The sequence below is a fragment of the Colossoma macropomum genome, unplaced genomic scaffold, assembly GCF_904425465.1.
Source record: "Colossoma macropomum unplaced genomic scaffold, Colossoma_macropomum, whole genome shotgun sequence".
In the NCBI taxonomy this organism is placed as follows: domain Eukaryota; kingdom Metazoa; phylum Chordata; class Actinopteri; order Characiformes; family Serrasalmidae; genus Colossoma; species Colossoma macropomum.
This window is the reverse complement of record NW_023494805.1, coordinates 6,100,013-6,113,279: the sequence shown is the minus strand read 5'-3', so window position 1 is coordinate 6,113,279 and position 13,267 is coordinate 6,100,013. Positions and strand designations below refer to the sequence as shown.

Here is a 13,267-nt window from a genome sequence, read left to right as displayed (position 1 = left end):
CTTTGTCATGTTCAAATGTACTTTCATGCAAAATATATTTATTGAACATAAAAATGTTCATTTTAAGAAAAATATTAACGGTTCTTGTTTTGCTTTCTACCCTGTCACACCATAACCTATTTATCAAAAAAATGTTATTGTCACATAAAGTGGCATGATTATGAGGAGGTGACATCAATTAAGCCTTTAGGGGAGGCTACCTTAATAACTGGTAAAGTTTGATCAGCATTCAAGATTATTAAAATTGACTCTTGGGCAAATGGGAAAGGGTGCTTGCGCACTTGAAAGTGGACAATCAGGTCCTTCTTCCTTCCTTCCTTTTCTCTTTTAACCCCCCGCCATCTCCCCCATTCTGTCTCCATTCCTCTCTTTCCCCTATCGCGTCATACCTCCTCTGATCCCTTCCGACCTGCACCTTGAGATCCAAGTCTCAGACTTCAGTCTCTCTTCATCTTTTCATCACTTCCTGCACAATCAATGCTCTGCCCCTCCACCCATCTGTCCCACCTGACTCTCCATGTTTGTGTCAGTCCCCTCTGGCTTGCACTAGTGGATCCTCCAAACATGGACTTTAGTCTCTCCACCTGCTCTGCCCCAGGCCAGCTCTGACACTCCCTGCATAACTGACGACGCCACCCTAGCTGCCCCACCTAGCAATGCACAACTTTTCCCGCCCCCTCCAGCCCCTTCTGGCATGCACATGTAGATCCCCCAAACATGGATTTAACGTCCCCTCTTACACTGCCCTTCCACAGGCTTCTTCTCTCGCTCCACAGGCTTCTTCTCTCGCTCCATGATTTGCACAGCCACCTCTCACTCTTGTGACCCCACCCAAATTAAATGCCTGACTTCACGGCTCTTCTCGCCTCCTCCTGCAAATCACAAATTTGCATTTCTTCTCTGTGCACTTGCCTGGCTTCATCACTACCATTGACACTGGTGAATCTCACTCTCCCTGAACTGCTTGAATCTGATGTGTCTAGGGTTCTATTTTCAACCCTCTCTTTTGCAGGCTCTCGTCATCTATTTTGCCAGCTATTTCCATAACCAAACTTCAACTCCTTTAACCACACTCTTTGTGATTTTACTATAGGGGCTCCTCTTCATCTCCCACCTCCAATCATCTGGATGGTTCACTGCTCTGCTGGCTTAGTTGCTTCCAGCACATCTGACTTCTCACTATCCTTCTGGACACCGTTTCTTCCACCACCTTCTTCCTTCTCCCCTGGCATGGTACACTTCAAAAAAACCCATTCCATCTCACTGTAGAGGCACGCCTTCAGAACATCTTTCAGCCTCTCTCCATGTGTCCTTTCACTGGGTAATGCCTGCCTCATGGGTCCTCTCCTTTTTGGACTGGATCAACATTTGTGAAGATGCCACTTGTACCCCGGGAAACCTGCTGGTCTATTAATTTCAGGTGCTGATTGCTGATTTGTCTCCCCCCAAACTGCTGATGTTGCTCTCGTCCCATTAACTTCTCAGTCCAGGGGAGCTATATCCCCTTGTCATTACCGGCCTTTATTAGGGACGGGTATTACAAGCAAATGATCCTCATCCACCATGATAACTGATTATTCTCAATACTTGGATGCAAATCCATTGCAGTCAATGGCTGCCTGAAGTGTGGAGTTTTGTCCTTAGTAAGTGAAAAGCAGGCTCAGTTGCATTGAGGCCAGGTGAAACATTAAACATTCCATTTCTTTGTCTTAAGAAGCTCTTGGGTTGCTTTTGTGGTATGTTTTGGGTCATTATCCATCTGTACTGTTAAGTGCTGTCCTATATGTTTTGCAGCATTTGACTGAACCTGAGCAGAAAGTATAGCTCTATTCACTTCAAAATTCATCCTGCTACTTCTATCAGCAATCATGGCATCAATAAACACCAGTAACCCAGTTTCATTTGCAGCCATACATGCCTTTCATGACACTACTTCCACCATGTTTGACAGATGATGCTTCGGATCTGGAGCCTTTCCTTTCCTTCTCAAATCTTGTTCCAGAACTGGACAGGCTTTTTTTAAATGTTTTCTTGCAAAGTCTAATCTGGCCTTTCTGTTCTTGAGTGTTGGTTTGCATCTTGGGAAGAACAGCCTGCCCGATCTAAACCCAAATGGTGAATTGTTATTGGCTTTCTGTGCCAGGCACGGATTGTCCATAACGAACACCAAGTTCGAACACAAGGATGTTCATAAGTGTACATGGTACCAGAGCTCCTTGGGTCATAGGTCAATGATCGACTTTGTTGTCGTTTCATCTGACTTGGGACCATATGTTCTGGACACTCGGGTGAAGAGAGGTGCTGAGCTGTCAACCGATCACCATCTGGTGATGAGTTGGATCAGATGGCAGGGAAGACCGATGGGCAGACCCGGTAGGCCCAAGCGAATAGTGAGGGTGTGCTGGGAACGACTGTTGGAGGCCCCTGTTCAGAAAGATTTTAACTCCCACCTCCGGGAGAGCTTTTCTCATGTCCCGGAGGAGGTAGGGGACATGGAGTCTGAATGGACCCTGTTCAAAACCTCCATCGTGGAAGCTGCCAGGCATAGCTGTGGCCAAAAGCTTGTTGGTGCCTGTCAGGGTGGTAACCCAAGAACCCCCTGGTGGACACCAGGGGTGAGGGAGGCCGTCAAGCTGAAGAAAGAGGCCTTTAGGGACTGGATTGCCCGAAGGACTCCTGACTCTGACTTCAAATGAGGATATTGTCAGTCGGTGGAAGGAGCACTTTGAGGAACTCCTTAATCTGGGAGATATGCCTCTCTAACAGGACTCAGGGCCAGAGGCTTCTGGTGTGTCAAGCTCCATTTCCCTGGTGGAGGTCACTGAGGTAGTTGGCAAGCTCTTCAGTGGCAAGGCACCGGGGGTGGATGAGATTCGTCCGGAGATGCTTAAGGCTCTGGATATTGTGGGGCTGTCATGGCTGGCACGCTTCTACAATATTGCATGGACCTCGGGAACAGTACCCTTGGACTGGCAGACCGGGGTGGTGGTCCCTATTTTTAAGAAAGGGGACCGGAGGGTGTGTGCCAACTATCGGGGTATCACACTGTTCAGCCTCCCTGGGAAAGTCTATGCCAAGGTGCTAGAAAGGAGACTTTGACTGATAGTTGAACCTTGGATTGAGGAGGAACAATGCGGATTCCGTCCCGAAAGAACGAGATCGCGAATACAAGCGGCGGAAATGAGCTTTCCTCACAGGGTGGCGGGCTACACTCTATTTGATAGGGTGAGGAGCTCGGCCATCCGGGGGAGCTACTCCTCCGCATTGAGAGGAGCCAGCTGAGGTGGTTCGGGCATCTGATCCGGTGGGGGTGTACCAGGCACGGCCTACCGGGACAAGACCCCAGGGTCGTCCTAGGACGCTCTGGAGGGATTATATCTCCAGGTTGGCCTGGGAGCGGCTTGGGGTCCCCGGGAATGAGCTGGAGGAAGTTGTGGGGGACAGGGTCGTCTGGGATTCTCTGCTCTCCCAACTGCTACCGCAACCCTAGCTGGACTAAGCGGTTAACGACGATGATGATGATGATGATGATGAATGAGACACCAACTCCAGCTTGATTGTGTTTATCATCTAAGAGCTTTGGCTTTCTTAATGTAATCAAATACAATGAATTGGTGGAAATGAAACTCTGATATCAGCAATCCAATTTTGGTTTGCAATAATTGAAGTATCTGTTCATTGATGTCTGATCCACTTCCATGCATCCATTTGGTGAAGTCTACAATCCTAGTTTTCACAGTGCTTCACCTGGAGAAAATGGATGTGATCTTCTGTGTGTGAAAGCTCCTCCAGCTCAGCATCTCTCCTCCTCAGCTCAGCGATCTCCTGCTCAAGTCACCTCAGGAGTTCTTCAGCTCGACTCACTGCAGCCTTCTCCTGAGCTCTGATCAGCTCTGTCACCTCAGAGCGTTTCCTCTCAGTGGAGCTGATCAGCAGCTTGCTGAGCTAAATAAATATAAATGCAGACTTTGAGGTCAAATAATAAGTGCAGCTAATTGGCTTGCGACCAGCAAGCGGCAAATTGCAGTAATTTAGTTTGGAAATAAGTAAATCTTGAACAAGAAGTTGAGCAGAACCTGCAGTCAGGAAAGGTCAAAGTGTAAAATATAAACATTCAGCAATTAAGAACTTTAGCTGGTCATCAAGGACCACTCCAAGGTTTTATCACCACAAATGGACAGTGAGAGATTCATTGATGATAAAGAGATTCAGTGTTGGGGAGTGCTTTGTATGTAGCTGCATCAGTTTGATCTGGTTAAGATAAAGTTTTAGATCATGGATCTCCATCCGGGAAGAGCAATAAAAAAGCAGGCAGGAATCTTCTGTGAGATCTGGGAGATTTGATACAGATAGGCAGAATCAGTATAGCAAGAGAGCCATGTGAGGTTACTGCTGATCTTTAACACCTCTGATCATAAGCTGAATTTTCTAGATTACTATAGCCACTCTAAACAAGCTAGTTCTTTTCTTGTCAAAGCACTGATGCACACTAACTTTCTCGCTACTTGATTTGCTGGCACGATGTGTAGCAACGCTTAAACAGCTAACTTCATTAATTTATGACTTTATCATTATGTATGAACAATATGTGATTAGCCAACTGTGCTGATAAACGTGCAAAAAAAAGAAACACATAGCTTCAATCAGAATGAGAGCTGTCGGATGTCCCATTTTGTTTGTATCATTTGGTAGTGGCCTTGTGCATACTATGAGTAGAAGCAAAGCTAGCAATATAGCCAGTGTTTACAACAGAAGCATACTGCAGAGCTGTTCCTCCTCCTCCTGCTACTCTTCTTCCTCTACCTCAAGTCAGACTCTAGTCCTTGTGGGCCACAGCACAGCAGATTTCAGTGTCACTTTCTTGGAGATAAAGATACACATACAGATATACTAAATAGAAATGCTATACTGACAGAGTTAATTTATTTTAGCAGTGGTCTCCAACTGGTCATCGAGAGCTATCTTCCTGCAGAGGTTCGTTCCAACCTGTATCCAATAAGCTGCCCTGCCCCTTACTTAGCTCTAATACATCTGATCCAGCCAATCAGGGACTTGGGAAGAGGTTGATTCGCTGGAGCAAGTGTGGTGAATTGTGGTTGGAACTAGGCTCCGCAGGAGGACAGCTATCCAGAAACAGGGTTGGAGACCACTAAGCTAAAGTGTATGAATTTTTACAAAAAATTAATCCAGGAGTTATAAAAAGTAAAGGTTCTTACTTGTCTGTCAGCTCTTTCAACTGCAGTTGACACTGTTGTGTCCTTTATGATCATCCAGCATACAAGATAGCAAGATAGATACACTGCTGGTCAGTGCGACAGTAAACCTCCAGCAGCTTCTCATGCTGAGAGCAGATCTGCTCCTGGAGTCGTCTGGACGCTTTGACCAGCATGTTCTTCTTAAAGGCAGGAGATTCATAGTGAGGCTGCAGGTAGGTTTCACAGTAAGAGGCCAGACACACCAGACAGGAACTGCAGGCTTTTCGTTTTCTCCCAGTGCAGAAATCACACTTAACTCCAGCATCTCCAGATCCAGTGGAAGTGTTAGCAGGTGAAGCAACCTGAGGTCTTGTCTTCTTTATTTTCTCTACCACGTCACATGGTGTTTTTACCCACAACAGGTCTTGGGGTAAAGGAGTGTCTGCACTGAGGGCAGCTGTAGGTTCCCTTCTGATCCTCCTGATTCCAGCAGTCATTAATACACACCATACAGAAACCGTGTCCACAGGGAATGGTCACAGAATCCTTCAGTAGTTCAAGGCAGACTGGACAGCTGAACTGATTCTGAGCCACTGAAATACTGGCCTTTGACATTTTACCGCACTCACATAGACAATGACAGGAAATCCACCATATGCAGAGTCAAGCACATCTGTTGAAAGTGAAATGTCTTCCAAGTGATTCCTTAGTGGCATAGAAAAATATAGATGCTTAAAAAGCAGAGATAACATCATCTAAAGCTGCATAGCAAAATTTAAAGCACTAAAATTTCTACCAGATTGCAAATCTGGGGTGAGATTCACAAAAGTGTTGTAACCTCTTTCTGCAGCCCCCCTAGTGGACATTTCACCCGCAGAAGGGAGATCAACTCAATATCTTTAAATAATAAAATCAAATGAAATGATCTCCCCCCATATTCTGTTATCAGATTAATTAGGACAGTGTTGTCTCTGTGTATAAAATGTTGTGATTCTGCATTGAGCTGCTAAGCAGCAATTATGGGAAAGGGGAAGGGTAAGAACCCCCTGCCGGGAAAACAATTCGCACCTCTCCACAAAGACAGCCATGGCAAGAAGAACAGTCAGCTGCAGCTTTCTTCATGTCGAACAGTCCAGTACAATTGCCACAATGCACATTGTGATTTTCATAAGTGGTGCCTCATCCTGGACAATCATTTTTTTTTTACTGGAAAAACACCACTATCGTCCAATCAACGGTTTGTGACATCATCATTTGCTGTTTTTCAGCAAAGGCTGAAAGCCAGTGCCTCCTGCTTGTGCAGAGCAACAGGTAACTCCACAAATACATTGTTTATGAGCTATTTCCATACTAAAATGTATTAGGATAAAACAAAAGGGTACAAATTTTTACTAGTCATTTCATCAACTGACAGATATTGTGGATGGATAATGTTGAGTCTCTCATACAGGCTAGTCAGTTATCTTACCATGTAGCATTGCTAACCAGCTATCTGGCTAGTTAGGTTGTGTTTAGCAAACAGTAAAACTAAGAAAAGTGTGATTTTTTTTTTTTTAAGGATATGTTTGACAACATTCACAAATACCTAACAGATCAAGTTAGGATCTACCTAAAGCGTATCTAGTTAGCATGCTAGCAAACGTAGTAGTACTTTTCACAGCATGATGAGCTGCTTGTCCAGGGTAGCCAATGGTCGCTGATCCTGGATCGTCAATTAATGACTGTATTAATCTGACATAGCCAATTAATCCTTTTATTGACAGTATTGATCCTGGAAAGTCATTAATCCTATTACTGATAGTATTAATCCTAGATTGTCAATTAATCTAGTTAATGACAATTTTTTGGAGGGTCAATACAGTCATAAACTGTTACGATCCAGTTAATGACTATATTGATTCTGGATAGCCAGTTAGTCATATTATTGACTGTGTTGATCCTGGATAGCACTTTATTCCTGTTACTGATACTATTGATCCTGGTATAGCCAGTTACTTGCTTTATTGATTGTGTTCATCCTGGATAGCCAGTTAATCTAGTTCATGACTGTACTGATTCTGGATAAGCACTTAATCCAGTTCATGACTGCATTGATCGTGCATAGGAAGGTAATCCAGTTCATGACTGTATTGATCCTGGATAACCAGTTAGTCATATTATTAACTGTTTTGATTTTGGATAGCCAGTTAATCCAGTTCATAGCTGTATCCATTGTGGATAGCCAGTTAGACTTATTATTGACTGTTTTAATCCTTATTAATTAGTTAATAGTTTTTGACTGTATATATCCTGGATAGCCAGTTAGTCATATTATTGATTGTATTGATCCTCGACAGCCAGTTAATCTAGTTCATGACTATTGATCCTGGATTGCAATTTAATCCTGTTACTGATGGTGTTGATCCTGAATTGCCAGTTACTTGCTTTATTGATTGTGTTGATCCTGGATAGCCAGTCAATCTATTTTATGACTGTACTGATCCTGGATAAGCACTTAATCCAGTTCATGGCTGTATTGATCCTGGATAGGTAGGTAATCCAGTTCATGACTATATTGATCCTTGATAACCATTTAGACCAATAATTTACTGTTTTAGTCCTTGCTAATGAGTTAATCCAATTCCTGGCTCTATTTATCCTGGATAGCCAGTTAGTTATATTATCGATTGTATTGATCATGGACAGCCAGTTAATCTAGTTCATGATTATTGATCCTGGATAGCAATTTAGTCCTGTTACTAATGGTGTTGATCCTGAATTGCCAGTTAATCTTGTTCATGACTGTATTGATCCTGGATAGCCATTTAATCCTGTTACTGATAGTGTTGATCCTGGATAGCCAGTTACTTGCTTTATTGACTATATTTTTCTGGATAGCCATTTAATCTAGTTCATGACCATGCTGATCCTGGATAAGCAGTTAATCCAGTTCATGACTGTACTGACCCTGGATAAGCAGTTAATCCTGTTCATGACTGTATTGATCCTGGATAACCAGTCAGTAATATTATTGACTGTTTTGATCGTGTTTAGCCAATTAATCCAGTTCATGGCTGTATCCATTCTAGATAGCCAGTTAGTCTTGGGATCCAGTTTCAGGTGGTCAAATGATTTGTGTCCAAGTATTAAAAATGACAAAGCTCAAAATGATAAAGATGAAAATCTGCACTTTGAGCTTATAATCAAACTTTTTTAAAACTCCAATATATTAATATATGATAAAAATAACATTGTTGACGTCAAAATATTTATAAACCTGACTCTATATCATAGTGAAAATGTACATAAGTTTAACATCTCTTCATTCAATTGCCAGCCAAAGCATTCTTTCCAAAGCATTCCAAAGTGCCGGCCAAAGCATTCTTGTTTAGAATATGCATACAGCCCTTACCTTAAATAGGAAATATTGTGCATTTGCTACATTAAAATACATAAGGCTAATCAGTGTAAGGAAAACCCATGGATATAATAAAACATTGCTGTTTTAACAGTAAAAACTGTTGAGAGAAATAATTGTAGATTTTTTTAGGAAGACAAAGATAAAGAGGAAGATAGTAATAGGCCTAGAAAATAGCTTTGTAATGGACTATGTGTATTCTTTTTCCATTTTTAATACTGCTTGTAAAAATGTTTAGTTACACTTTATTTTGATAGTCTACTGTAGATGCTGTAGCCCATATGTTGTCATGCACATTTTATCAGCTGTCTTTAACCCCTGTAATTATTGGTCAGTTTCTGGGACTGCTGTTGACTAGACAGTGGTAGATCAGTATGGTAGAGACACTGATATGGTACTCATATTGTGGCCCTAACAGTGTTGCTGGATTTTTACACATCAAGAGTGTAATGATGATTGTGGAATGATGATTGTGAGGACATCGCTCCAGTCATTTAAAGATGGAAGATGGCTTATATATCAATATATTTATTCAGCTGTATGCTTTAGACACTGACAGTATAGTAAGAGAACGCAGTGTAAGATATCTGATGTACTTATGTTGATGTATGTGATGTATTTTTAATCCTTATGCTAACTAGAAGCAATACAAAATAATCCAGTGTCTTTTGCATGTTTCTAGGTGCACTTTAATGGGCACACTGTTCTTATATATATATATATATATATATATATATATATATATATATATATATATTGCAGTGCATATTATATACATGATAACATGATAACATGATTCATTCATGTGCAAAAGTTGGAATATTCTTGTTCAGATGAGGTTTTGTTGATTTTCTAAGTGAAAATAAGGTAACTCAGCTTCTACAGGGAACAAAAATACAGGGTATTTTTTCCTACAAGTTTTAGCACTTCATTTCTATTTATTTGCTGAGTTTACTGTACTGAAATGAAATAAAACAATAGATATTTTGCACGATAAAAAGTACAAGAACACTTTGTTTGTTTTTCTTTTTTTTCCCAAGTGTTGAATTCAGCAAATAAACAGTAACTATATTAAAATATGCAGAAATGTGTTCTCTGTGGAGAATGTGTACTTATTTTCACTTAGAAAATCAATAAAACATGCAATTTGACAAGGGGCACCCAAACTTAAATAAATAAATGATTCAGTGACTTATGAATTATTTTGTGACCACTTAATAATTCAGTAACTGCTAAAAATTATTCAGTATCTATTATGACTTGTTTAGTAAATACTATGAATGATACAGTAACTAATATGAGTGAATTAGTAACATTAGTTATATAAATTATTCAGTAACTATGGGAAATATGTCGCAATATTAAGCTCAATATATGACAATAACAACCCGTATAATTGCACAGCTGAAGACTCATAAAACAGATTGTCAAAAAATTACACTTTCAAAACTGGAACAATTTGTGTCTTCAGTCCCCAAATGATTGTGTTTTAATGAGGTGATTTAACACAAGGGTAAACATTCTCCTGTCACAACTTTTATGGAATATATTGAAGGCACCACATTTGAAATGAGCATTGGAGTTTATCAGGTACAACATAAAACACTGTTTTTGTACCATTTTTATTTAATGTAGGTCAAACATAATTTACACATCACTGCTTTCTGTTTTTTATTAGCATTTCACATACTGGAATTGGATTTGTATTATTATAAACCATAATCTCAAAGTCAGATCCTAGAGGGCCAGAGCTCTGCATAGTTTTGCATTTTTCTGCTCTTACACAACTCATTGTTTGACCTCATTGTTTCGTTATACTAAATCAATGTCACTCAACTGAATCAATAAGTCACCGTTCATTCCACTCAGTAATCACTTGATCAACTGAAAATACTTTTAAAATCAAAAATCAACTAATGATTTAATATAAGAAGCACACATGGAATTACAAGTTGATAATATTGAATGATTCATGGAATTACAAGTTGATAATATTGAATTATTAATAATTAAAAACAAATCACTACACAGAATAATGGTGATGAACCATGCACTGACAAACGTTTTTGTAAAATTAAAAGTAATAATTAACATACTTTAAGTTTATAACAGAGAAATCTGACTTACTTTAAATGCATATTTCAGTGGATTCAGAGGGGTTTGATGTAATATGGTTCATTGTGTATAAACTTACAGACTTCTTTACAGCTGTGGTGACAGGAACCAGGGGTCACAAGGTCTACAAAGTAGAATATAGTCATATAATTTACAATCCAAAAATCAGTGAACACGTCTTCTGAAATTTTATAGGTAATGCTTACATAATGGTCAAACCAAATGGCTGCCTTGAACATACATGAACTGAATTAATAGACTATCCAGGATTTATACAGTCATGAACTAGATTAACTGCACATCCAGGATCAATAAAGTTTTAAATGGATTAATTGGCTAACCAATTGGCTAATCAATAGTTATGAACTACATTTATTGGCTATCAAGAATCAGTACATTCATAAATTGGGTTAACTCTTTATCCAGGATCAATACAGTCATAAACTGGATTAACTGACTATCCAGGATCAATAAGGTCATGAACTGTGTTAACTAGTTATCCAAGCTTATTACAGACAATAATATGTCTAACTATCTGACCAGGATCACTGCAGTCATAAACTGGATTAACTGGCTACCCAGGATCAATTAGGCCATGAACTCCTTTAACTAGTTATCTGAGATCAATATAGTCTATAATATGTCTAACTATCTATCTAGGATCAATACAGTCATGAACTGGATTAACTGACTATCCAGGATTGGTTTAGTCAGAAACTGGATTGACTGACTATCCAGAGTAAATACAGTCTATAACTAGGTTAACTGACTAACCAGGATGTATACCATCATGAACAGGATTAATTGACTGTCCAGGATCAATAGAGTCATCAACATCACCTGATTCAATTCAGTCAACAATAGAATTAATAGGCTATGCAGGACCAATACAGTCATGAACTGGATTAACTAACTATCCAGGGATCAACACAGTCATGAACTATATTGATTGTTTATCCAGGGATAAACACAGTCATGAACTAGATTAAGTACCTATCCAGGATCAATACAGTCAGGAACTGGATTAACTAACTATCCAGGGATGGATGCAGTCATGAACTGGCAACACTGACTATCCAGGATAAACACAGTCTTGAAATGTATTAACTGACTATCCAGGATCAATAAAGTCAAGAACTTGATTGTGTGTTCACCCAGGATCAATGCAGTCAGTAAGTGGATTAACAGGCCATCCAAGATCAATAGTCATGAACTAGATTAATTGACTACACATGGTCAGTACAGTCAGATACTGGATTTATTTTACGTTCCACAATCAAGGCAGTCTTGAACTGGATTGAATGACTATCCAGGATCAAGGTAGTCCTGAACTGGATTAAATGTTTATCCAGGATCAATGCAGTCTGTAAAACAATTAACTGGCTATCCAAGATCAATACAGTTATAAACTAGATTAATTGACTATCCATGATCAGTACAATCAGATACTGGATTTACTGATGTTCCAGGATCGATGCATTCTTGAACTGGATTGAATGACTCTCCTGGATCAATGTAGTAATGAACAGGATTGAATGACTAACCAGGATCAAGGTAGTCATGAACTGGATTAAATGTTTTTCCAGGATCAATGCAGTCTGTAATACAATTAACTGGCTATCCAAGATTAATACAGTCATGAAATAGATTAAGTGACTGTCCAGGATCAATACAGTCATTAAATGGATTAACTATCCAGGACCAATGAAGTCAGGAAGTGGATTAAGTGATTATGCAGGATCAGTGCAGTCAGATACTGAGTTTACTGAGTATCCTGGATCTAAGCAGGATTGAATGACTATCCAGGATCAATGAACAGGATTAAGTGATTATCCAAGATCAATACAGTCATGAACTAGATTAAGTTACTATCCAGGATCATTACAGTCATTAACTGGATTAACTAACTATCCACGATCAATAATGTAAGTAGTAGGATTGACAGGCTGTCAAAGATTAATACAGTCCATAGCAGGATTAATTTGCTAGATCTAAATCTCAGATTAACACAGTCATTAAAAGGAATTTCATGCAGGTTCCAGAAGAAATACAGCCATGAACAATGTCCAGTTGACTATCCAGGATCAGCAGATATTGGGCACCCAGATCAAGCTGCTCATCATGCTGTGCAAAATACTTCTAAGTTTGCTAGCATGCTAACTAGATAAGCTTTAGGTAGCTGTTAGGTATTTGTGAATGTTGTCAAACATATCCTTAAAAAAAAATCACACTTTTCTTAGTTTTACTGTTTGCTAAACACAACCTAACTAGCCATATAGCCAGTTAGCAATACTACATGGTAAGATAACTGACTAGCTTGTATGAGAGACTCAACATTATGTATCCACACTATCTGTCAGTTGACGAAATTACTAGTAAAATTTTGTACCCATTATCCTAATAATGGGTTTCATCCTAATACATTTTAGTATGGAAATAGCTCATAGACATGTAAAATGTATTTGTGGAGTTAGCTGTTGCTCTGCACGAGGAGGTGGCACTGGTAAGAATTTGAAAAACAGCAAAGACACAGGCTAATGATGTCAACAATCATTGATTG

At 39.7% G+C, this 13,267-nt stretch overlaps 1 pseudogene; it reads right to left on the bottom strand.

Moving 5' to 3' along the window:
* Positions 1-5,232: 5,232 nt before the first annotated feature.
* On the bottom strand, positions 5,233-5,810 carry LOC118826076 (annotated as a pseudogene).
* Positions 5,811-13,267: the final 7,457 nt, after the last annotated feature.